Source organism: Gracilinanus agilis, chromosome 4 (genome assembly GCF_016433145.1).
Source record: "Gracilinanus agilis isolate LMUSP501 chromosome 4, AgileGrace, whole genome shotgun sequence".
Lineage (NCBI taxonomy): Eukaryota > Metazoa > Chordata > Mammalia > Didelphimorphia > Didelphidae > Gracilinanus > Gracilinanus agilis.
Window position 1 is genome coordinate 225,081,522 of NC_058133.1, and position 10,946 is coordinate 225,092,467.

General features: G+C 37.9%; 1 pseudogene; it reads left to right on the plus strand.

Moving 5' to 3' along the window:
* The first annotated feature begins 3,804 nt into the window (after positions 1 to 3,804).
* LOC123246234 lies at positions 3,805 to 5,185 on the plus strand (annotated as a pseudogene).
* The last annotated feature ends 5,761 nt before the right edge of the window (positions 5,186 to 10,946 follow it).

Genomic DNA, 10,946 nt, shown 5'->3' on the forward strand with positions numbered 1-10,946 from the left:
AGATCGTTATTCAAGCCTAGGGCACTGCCTTTGCCTGCACAGATGCTCTTAGGGCCCTGCTTTCACCCCAGCAGAAGGTAGTGAAAGTCCGTGTGCTGGAGATCTTTATTCGCACCTGAGGCGATGCCTTCAGAGCTTGGGAAAGGCCGTGTTTTAGGGGCCTTTGTCCAGGCCTGAGGCGGTGCCTTCACCCACGTGGGCGCTCGGGGAAAGTTCCCCAGCCACTTGGGTTCCCTCGTCTTGCAGCACACAGGTACAGGCTCCGGGGCTGCCAGTGATTATCTGGTTGCCCCAGTCCTGTTTACCCGCTTGTGCAGTGTGGGGGGTGGGGGAGGGGCTTCTTCCTCTCACGTTCTAGTGAGAGCTGTTTCACCCCTTTATAGCGTGGAAATGCCCCGATTCTGTGTACCTTCAATGCTGCGCCCTGTTGTGGGGTTCCTTCGTTCCTCTGGACTCGTTTTTATTTCCCCTTGAGGGGTCCTGTGTGGTTCGGTCAGGAGAGATCGAGCAGCTGCTCCTTACTCTGCCGCCATCTTTTATATCTGCTCTTTTGCATTTGTTTGCCATGATTCTATGCCCTATTACATGGTCAATCTTTGTAAATGTACCATGTGCAGCTGAAAAGAAGGTGTATTCCTTTTTGTCCCTATTTATTTTTCTCCACATATCAATTAAATCTAATTTTTCTAGGACTTCATTCATCTCTCTTACCTCTTTCTTATTTATTTTTTTGGTCTGCCTTTTCTTAACATATATGGAAGATCATCTTAGACTCCATGGCATTAACATCTGGAGGCAATGGAGTGGGAAGAGACCAGAAAAGGAAGGAGGACTTGAGCAGAGTCTTAAAGGAAGTCAGAGATTCTAAGATTCAGTAATTGGGAAGAAATATATTCCAGGCATGGGGGAATAGCTGGTGAAAAAGCAGAGACAAGAGATAGAGTTGTCATGTACAAGGACCAGCAAGTAGGCAATTATGGCTGCTTTATAGAGTTTGTAGGAAGAATTTAGCTGTTTATGGGACATTCAGTGCAAAATGTCAAACAGGAAATTGATGCTGCAGAACTAGAGCTCTATAGTGAGACTAAGGCTAGATAAATAAATCTGGGAGTCGTGTAAGGGACATTACCTAAGACAGGCACCCATGTGGAAGACACCAGGGATCTGCTTTTCAGAGAAGACATTTTGTATTCTCTTACCACATTGGAACAGCCCAGTGACTACAATTGAGGCATTCTCATTCTCTCTCTCTCTCTCTCTCTCTCTCTCTCTCTCTCTCTCTCTCTCTCTCTCTCTCTCTCTGTCTCTCTCTCTCTGTCTCTCTCTGTCTCTCTCTGTCTCTCTCTGTCTCTCTCTCTGTCTCTCTCTCTCTCTCTCTCTCTCTCTCTCTCTGGTAGCATCCAGGGATCAAGGTCTTCCTCACTTGAAGCATGAGCATCATTCACTGAGCTGGGTGGGGTAAGGATCATCTTCACTTTCCCCATAACATTTAGAAATGTGCTTGGGGTTTTCATTTGTTTCATTTCCTTTTTTCCATTCTAGTTAAATGGAGTTAGAAGTAGATGACCTTGGAGACAGGATTTCTAGCCAGATATTGCTTCCAGCTTAAAAGGGAAGCCCTGAGAATTCAAGGTACTGGGACGGAAGTGCTTTGGATTTGGAACTTGGTGGAAGTGAAGCTATATAGGAATTGAATTAAGCTACAAGCTTAATATTTTTCCCCTTCCCAGAAATCAGTAGATGTAGGGGAGATTATAATTCTTCTATGTGATAGAAGAAAATATTTATGTTTGGTTTTGGTATACCTTTGAAATAATTATTTTTGTTCAGTTGTTTCAGTCGTGTCCAACTCTTTGTGACCCTATTTTGGAGTTTTCTTGGCAAAGATATTGAAGTGGTTTGCCTATTTCTTTCTTCAGCTCATTTTATAAATAAGAAAATTGAGGCAAATAGTTTGAAGTGACTTGCCCAGGGTCACATAGCTAGTATGTGTCTGAGGCTAGATTTTAACTCAGGTAGATGAGTCTTCCTGATTATTAGTCCAATGCTCTCTATCCACTGCACCACGTAGTTGTGTTCTTGAAATAAATATCCTTTGTAAAAACTAATCTGACTGTTAAGTGCTTAAGTGAAACTTGAGTAAGGGGAACTCCCTAACTTTCAAGGAGCAAAATCAGTGGGAACCCTGGAGCGATAAGTATAAACATACTGGACAATGGCCATCCAGCCTCTACTTAAAAAATTTTAAGAAGTGGAGACCGTATTCTTAACCTGATGATGAGAAGTAAACACAATACTCCAGAGCAAGTCTAATGAGAGCAAAGGACATTGGGGCCATGATCTCCACCCCTTCCTAGAAGCTCTTTCTTTCCAATGCAGCCCAAGATTTCATTGCTACTGACTCACCTTAAGCTCACAATCCACAAAACTGCAACATCTTTCTGGAAAATTGCTACCTATCATTTTCTCCCCACTCATCATATACTTGTGAAACTTTTTTTTTGGTACCCATGTCCAGCTAACTGGTGTATTAGCTATCTCTTCCAACTTCATGTCATTTGTAAATCTGATGTACATGCTATTCCTATAGCTAAATCACTGATTTAAAGTGGGAAGTGAGGCAGCTAGATGGTTCCGTGGATTGAGAGCCAGACCTAAAGAAGGGAAGTTCTAGATTCAACTGCTCTCAGATACTTCTTAGCTGTGTGATCCTGGGCAAGTCACTTAACCCTCATTGCCTAGCCCTTACTGCTCTTCTGCCTCAGAATACAATATTGATTCTAAAATGGAAAGTAAGGGTTTACATTTTTTTGTTAAGAAACAAAGCAAAACAACAGAGATCTAAGAACAAATGGTATATTCCCCTCATGTTGTCATTATTACTTTTTTTGTCTGACCATCCAACTAGTTCTCAATCCATCTAATTGTATTACTTTTGAACCCATATCTTTCCCCACCACAATAGTATCAAATATTTTATCAAAAGCTTTTCTAAAGCCCAGGGTCAACTATAAAGATGGTTTCAAAGAAATATGGAATGGACTTCATTCTACTTCTCTGCTCAGTCCATCTGCGTCTTGGCACTTGCATCATGACTATAGTTCACTCAATGTTTCTGTGCTTTGGGAGTGAATGGGATCTAGAACCTTGTTAGTCTCAGCTTTCTGTCCTCCCTTCCCCTCCATCCCAAATCCTTTCCCTTCAGACTCAGCTGTCAGTAAAACCTCTGACTAAATGCTGCTTGGGTCTCTTTGCTAGGTTATCACCAGTTGCAGAATGTCCCCTTTTGACATCTTTGTACTATCTGCATAACTTTCATAAGCTTTCACTGTGAGAATCAGAGAACTTCATATCTATCTAGAGAAACACCTAGATCATAGTTTTTCAGTGTCTAGAGAACCGCTGACCAGTATATATGAACTTCTAGGCAAGATGTCCTTGCCAACTGGAACACATTGATTGGATGCAGTGGAACGGAAATCAAAATGGAAATCATTCTTCAGTTATGGTGTGTGGAAGGCTGATTGGAGAAATAGGGTTTGTATAGGGCCTGTTATCTGGATTCCCTGGTGATCAATCCAGGCTAAGGCAGTCTTTGTTTTTGTCCTGGTCACCTGAGCCCTGAAAAGCTCTGGTACCAGCAGGTTGGTTAATCCAAAAACAATTTGACCCCTCCAGGAGGCTATTGGAAGTCATTTAGAGAAATAGAGTCTGTAATAGATATTTTATCTGGATCCCATTACAAAATCATCGGCAAGTAAAAACTGTGTGTATGATTTTTTTCTGCACTGTGATGCAGACAGAATGGGCCATCTAAGGTAAAAATCTGAAACTCCTCTTTTGACTAATTTTTCAGATCCCCACTTTTCTTAATATTCTTATTGGAAAGCTTTGAGTCTTTAGCAGACCAGAAATTACTGGGTTAACAATTTCCCTACAAGAAAATTAGGATCCCTAAATTCTAAGAATATTCCTAAGTCAGTCAAGGTCAGATCTAGACAAAACTTTATCCAACCAGGTCCTCCTACAGTCCTCCCAATAAAAAATACAAGATTCAATTCATTTATGATATCTATAGAATATAGTTATGATTCCTGGAATTTGCTTGCTGATAGCCAGGTGGCTGGAATTTGGCATTGGGCCCTGTTCTATCTCTACTTTGAAGCCTTCAAGGATTTTCTTTTATGTGATTTGTAACCCCTTAACAGCTGTGATTCTTTCTCTGTGTTCTTTGTTTGAAACCAGTATATAATAAACTCAAAACTCCATAGCAGTTGGAGCAGCTATGAACTAAACCTTTAGTCTGGCTGTTCTCAGTTTTCTGTTTCTGGTCTTTTCAATCCGACGCCACTAAACGCCACTCAGGACCCCCCAAAATATAAAGCTGGCTTTCTATAATGGTGATGTCCTGAAGGATCCCACACTGATGATTTGGTCTTCATTTGGCATGTACAATAATGTTCTGTGGAAAAAACCGCTCATCTCAGATTAAAAATATCAACAGCTTTCCAAGGTTGAGGACAGAAAAAACAATTCATCCTCTCCTTCCATAACCTCTTCATCTTCCAGTGACCAAACGAACGAGGTCCCAGTGGTGAAGGCCAAGGATATGCATGTCATCATGACTTCTCTAATTACAAAACAGACACAAGAGAGCTTTGAGCAGCAGGCATGGCTGAGAGATATGGGATACACTCCCCATAAGGGCCTCACTATAGAAGAAACCAAATATGCTGTGTTGTGGAGGCAGTCCGTACACTGAAGTTGTAAAATGGAGAGAGGACCCAAAGAAGATAAAATGACTGCTTTAACCCAATCCACTTCAGGTAGCACACCTCATTCTTCTCCCAAGCAAAAGCGTGGAAGCTGGTTTACTCATGAATCTTCTAATTCCTTACCTGGTCTAGATATCAGCAACATGTACTCTGGAACTGGAGACAGATGCAAACCCATGTCTGAAAAATGGAACCTTTTTGGATCAGGAACTCTTCTGAAATCTGTCTTAGGTGTCAGTGTCCATTCTTAAAGAGATACTCAGAAACCATTGTCAATGGAACTTATTTGGGCTCAGGGTACCAGAATTGCAGAAGACCTAGTAGCCTATAAGCTACCTAAGATAGCTTTTCCAGTAATGGAAGGAAACAACCTCCACAAAAACCTAAAACCAAGGGACAGGAAATGTTGACTTTTTTAAGTTTCCAAAGCTCCCTTTTCATATGAGTAAAGTTGCTTTTCTTGTTGAACTGCTTTTATGTAGAGAGGAGGTGTCATAGACAAACCTTTCCTTCTTCTCACCCACCTTGCATTTGATATAGGAAAGATGTTATCCACTTATAATTCTGCTGATGAAGATGGTATTTCTGGGGAGGAAGTGACTGTATCTTTAAATATTTTTAGAGAGATTTGATTTTTTCTAATGCAAATGAAGACCTATTTTGTAATGACCTAAAATTGGCCCAAATTATAGTCAAAGTATAGTCGCCCACAGCCAACTATCAATGTATAGAACTAGATTCAGGGGGCAAGAGGAATAATTAAAATCAAGTAGACTCTGCCAATTCTTTTTTTTTAAAACCCTTACTTTATACCTTAGAATACTATGTATTGGTTCTAAGGCAGAAGAGTGGCAAGGGCTAGGTAATGGGGGTTAAGTGACTTATTCAGGGTCACATAACTAGGAAGTATCTGAGGTCAGATTTGAACCTAGGACCTCCCATCTCTAGATCTGATTCACAATCTCTGCCAACTCTAAAGGGAGATTCTGTGCAAAAATGTTTTGTGCTATAGAGGAACAGTTGAAATCACCTATTTAAAAAATATGGACTACTGAGGGAAATTCAGTATAGTGCTTCAGTGACCTGAGATAGAGATGAGTAACCTGTGACTTTTGTACCCTATCCACCCCAGTTTACACTCAGGACTGGCCTGAATCCTTCTTTCTAGAAAAGGATGAGTTGATAAGAAGAAATATTATCTTTTCTACTTAAGAACTTGAAAACACAATAATAACTGCATCATCCCTTTAACCCCAACAGATGATTGTTATAATAACTTTATTACCCACTAAAAATGTGGAATAACTTGTATGTACCAACAGAGTGAAGTGAACAGAACCAAAACATCAATTTATGTTTATAACATCAACGTAAAAAGCAGATAATTTTGAAAGACTTAGGAACTCTGATCAACTAAACCATAAGCCTTGAATCCAGAGGACTGGCATAAAAAAACATCATTGCCAGAGGCAGGTAGGTGACTCAATAGATTGAGAGCCAGACATGGAGATGAGAGGTCCCAGATTCAAATTTGATCTCAGACACTTCTTAGCTGTGTGACCCGGGCAAAACACTTACACACACACACACACACACACACACACACACACACACACACACACACACACACACACACACACTGCCTAGCCCTTGCCACTCTATCTTGGAACTGATATACAGTATTGATTCTAAGATAGAAGATAAGGGTTTAGGAAAAAAGAAAAACATTGTAACATAGCCCATCTTATGACAGACGATGGACTAACATCCAGAATAAGAATTTTTAGAAGTGATCTGTATAGTTTGCTCGACTGTGCTTATGTGATGCAGGCTTTTTTTTTAATGTTTGTCACTTTATTCCTTCCTTCTTTTCTTTCTTTCTTCCTCCTTTCCTCTCTTTTTTTCTACTTCCTTTTCCCTCCCTTTCCTTCCTTCCCCTTTCTTACTTCCATTATTTCTTTTTCCCTTCCCTTGGCTTTTAATTTCTCTCTAACCACATTCCCTTGGCAATCTTATTCATTTCTGTGGCTTTAATTACCTCTTCTATCTTTGCATATTGAAACTCAAACTCAACAAGTCTGAAACTGAGTTGACTGTTGTAATCAACACAAAAATACCAAGAATTTGGTCCAGAAATATATTAAACTCAAAAGAGAAACAGGCAAGGACATAGTTAAAAGAGCTAAACAACAAAATTACTTTATGTTTAAAGATGCTATAGACAACGAAATAATATCAATATAGAATACATATACACTAAATGGCATAACATCTAAGAACTTAAGGGAAAAGTTAGGCTGAATTATAGGGAGAAATAGATAGAAAAAACATAATTGGGGACATCAATGTAATTCTTTCAGACTTGGAGAAATATAAAAAAGGATCGACGAAAGAGAAGTTATTGAATTGAATTGAGAAAATTTAGATATGATATCTCTCTGGAGATTACTAAATAGGATTAGAATGGAATATTCATATTGGTTAGCTATTTTCTACTATTATAAAAATGGCCTATGTGCTGATGCATGAAGATCTAAAACATGTGTAAAAGCAGAAATATTAAACACATTCTTAACTGATAACAACGCAATAGAAATTATAATAATAAAAAATAAATTTGAAGAAAATATCCAAATGTAAATGTAGAGCAACTAAATCTCAAAGAAATAGTGGATCAAAGAACAATCATAAAAATAATAGACCATTTCATTAAAGAAAATGACAACAATTAAATAACATACTGAAACTTTTGGAACACAGCCTAAGTAGTTATTTTTATGAGCAAAATGAAGAAAGAATAACTTAATAAATTAGGTATTTAACTAAAAAAACCTTGAAAAGCAGCTAATTGAAAAACTCCAAGTCAATAAAAAAAAGAAATTTCAAAATTCAGAAAGAAATCTTTATTGAAAGCAAAACAACTTATTCATTTGAGAAATAAAACTTTGATATGGTAGAATAAAGGATTGCCTTACATATCTTTTTTTATTTTAAATTTTGTATATTTTCCAATGGTTACATGATTCATGTTCTTTCCCTCTCCCCCTAACTCCCCCCACCCCGCCCCATAGCCATGCACAGTTTCACTGGGTTTTACATGTATCATTGAGTAAGATCTAATTCCATATTATTGATAGTTGGACTAGAGTGATCATTTAGCGTCTACATCCCCAATAATATTCCCATCAGCCCATGTGTTCAAGCAGTTGTTTTTCTTCTGTGTTTCTACTCCCACAATTCTTCCTCTGAATGGGGGTAGTTTTCTTTCTCATAAGGCCTTCAGCCTTGCTCTGGATCCTTATTGCTGCTAGTAAAGAAGTTCATTATGTTCTATTGTACCTCAGTGTATCAGTCTCTGTATACAATGTTCTCCTGGATTTGCTCCTTTCACTCTGCATCAATTCCTGGAGGTCTTTCCAGTTCACATGGAATTCCCCCATTTCATTATTCCTTTGAGCACTCCATTTCTTTCAGTATTCTATCACCAACAGATACCATGATTTGTTCAGCCATTCTCCAATTGAAGGGCATCCCTTCATTTTCCAATTTTTTGCTACCACCAAGAGTGCAGCTATAAATATTTTTGTATAAGTCTTTTTCCCTATCATCTCTTTGGGGTACAAACCCAGCAATGGTATGGCTGGATCAAAGGGAAGGCACTCTTTCAGCGCTCTTTGGACATAGTTCCAAATCGACATCCAGAATGGTTGGATCAGTTCACAACTCCACCAGCAATGCATTGATGCCCCAATTTTGCCACTTCCCTTCCACATTCATTACTCTCCTCTGCTGTTATTTTAGCCAATCTTCTAGGAGTGAGGTGGTACCTCAGAGTTGTTTGCCTTACATATCTTTAAGAGAAAGATACATCCTTTTAATAAATCAAGATGTTTCAGGATTCCTTGAAAGATATATAACAGACAAAATTCTGTTAAATGATCCTCTGATAAGCATCAGACATAGAATATACTGGGAAAATATATGCTTGCCTAAGGCATTTAATATTGTGATTGAGAAATCAAAGATATTTTATTTTCCCGATTACATGCAATAACAATTTTCCATGTACATTTTCCAAAATTATAAAATCCATATTGTCTCCCACCTTCCCTTCTCTCCCCCCTCTCAGAGGTGGTAAGTGATTTGATCTGGATTATAAATGTATTATCATGCAAAATATACTTTCATATTGGTCATTATTTTAAGAGAATACTCATATAAAATCAAAACCCCTAAATAAAACTGTAAACAAACTAATGTAAAAGATAGTGTTCTTTGATCTGCATCTGACACAACAGTGGATTTAAATGGAGGACAAGAGATATGTGCCTTCAGACATTCTCTCAATTTCCAATTCTTTGCCACCACAAAAAGAAGTGCTATATTGTTCTATTCTTTTTAATGATCCCCTAGGTATATAGACCTAGTAGTGGTACAGAATTCAGATTCTGTGGAAGGTGAGGTTCTCTAGATGTTCCTATTTGTGAATTACTATGCCAATTATATTAAATTCCAAGACACTATAGGGACCTTTTGGAAGAGATCTGCAGTCACTCAAAGTGATGCCAAAATGGTGCAGAATCTCTATTGCTCAGATTCAACTTGCATTTGGATGTACTCTCTATAGAGCTTTTCAATAGTACACATACACACAAACCCACCTACATATGTGGATAGATAGATAGCTATCTGTAGATTGTATATATGCTGTTGAAAAACTCTATAGAGAATATGCCTAGATTTCTATACAGGTATGTATATTATATATTCATATATATTACTCACACATATATGAATATGTATATTATATATTATGTGTACATATAAAATATATGTTTGTGTTTATATGTTGTTCAGTTGTAAATTTCTCTACAGGACTGTGAAAAGGTAAAGCATTGAATATGTATAAACACATACATGTGTGTATGTATGTATTTCAGACAATATAGATGGACAATAAGCTGGGTCTAGAGTTGAAATGGAAGAGAGTGGAATAGATAGTTTTCAGGAAACTTTAAAGTGTTTTTTTTTTACCTGAGTATAAACTCTCATGGAAGACAAGATATACCTTTCCAATACTAATACTTTACCTGTTTTAATACATGCTGGTGATATTTGGAACATCAAATCTCCAAAAAATTAAAATACCTATTACATAGACAGAAATGGAAAAGTGCATGATGGGTATGAGTAAGCTGTAACATATAACCAATAAGGAGCTCCAAAGAATAAGAGGAGTAAAAGATGTCATTAAGCAATTGTATGACTAGAAGTAATGGGCTGCTCATATATCAAGTGTAATGGATGGCAGATAAATAATATTCCACTGCTGTTCTTATGATGTAAGGATAAAGTGAATAAAGCCTCCAACATGTTACATGAACCTTCTGTGGGAAACTATAGATTAGATTTGTTCTGAATGAGCAGTCATGGATAGATTGAAATGTGCATTGTTTGAAGGAATTTCCAACTCTATGTGGTAACAGATTCATCTAAGTAATAAAAAAAAAAGTCTATTGTCCATATCATGACATGCTATTAGGCAACTTACAGAGTTTAAACATATGCATATACATATATATATTTATCTTGGATAGACTATGCAAATGGACAAGTTAAACTTTAAAATTTGGAGAATGAATTGAATTGGTTTCATTTAATGATCCTATCTTCTAGAAGCAAAAAAAAAATTTTAATGTATATTATATTATCGGAGCTCTTACAAGGTTATGAATTGTAGGGCACTACAATATCTAAATAATTAAGATAAACTATTTGAAGGGGATGGGGGGCAGAACCAAGATGGCAGAGTAGCAGCATGGAAAGCTCTGAGAATCCTCTCAAACCAAACTTAAAATAGCACCTTAAAACGAATATTGGAGTCACAGAACCAACAAAGGGATGGAGTGAAATAATCTCCTGCAGAAGGCAATTTGAAAGGAAGGCAGAGAGGTCTATTTTGAAGAGGTAAGAAAAATATGAATTTGTCTCAGGCTTTGGAAGAGCTCAAAAAAGACTTCAAAAATCAATTAAGGGGAAGCTGGGTAGCTCAGTGGATTGAGAGCCAGGCTTAGAGACGGGAGGTCCTGGGTTCAAATCTGGCCTCAGACACTTCCCAGCCATGTGACCCTGGGCAAGTCACTTGACCCCCATTGCCTATCCTTGCCACTC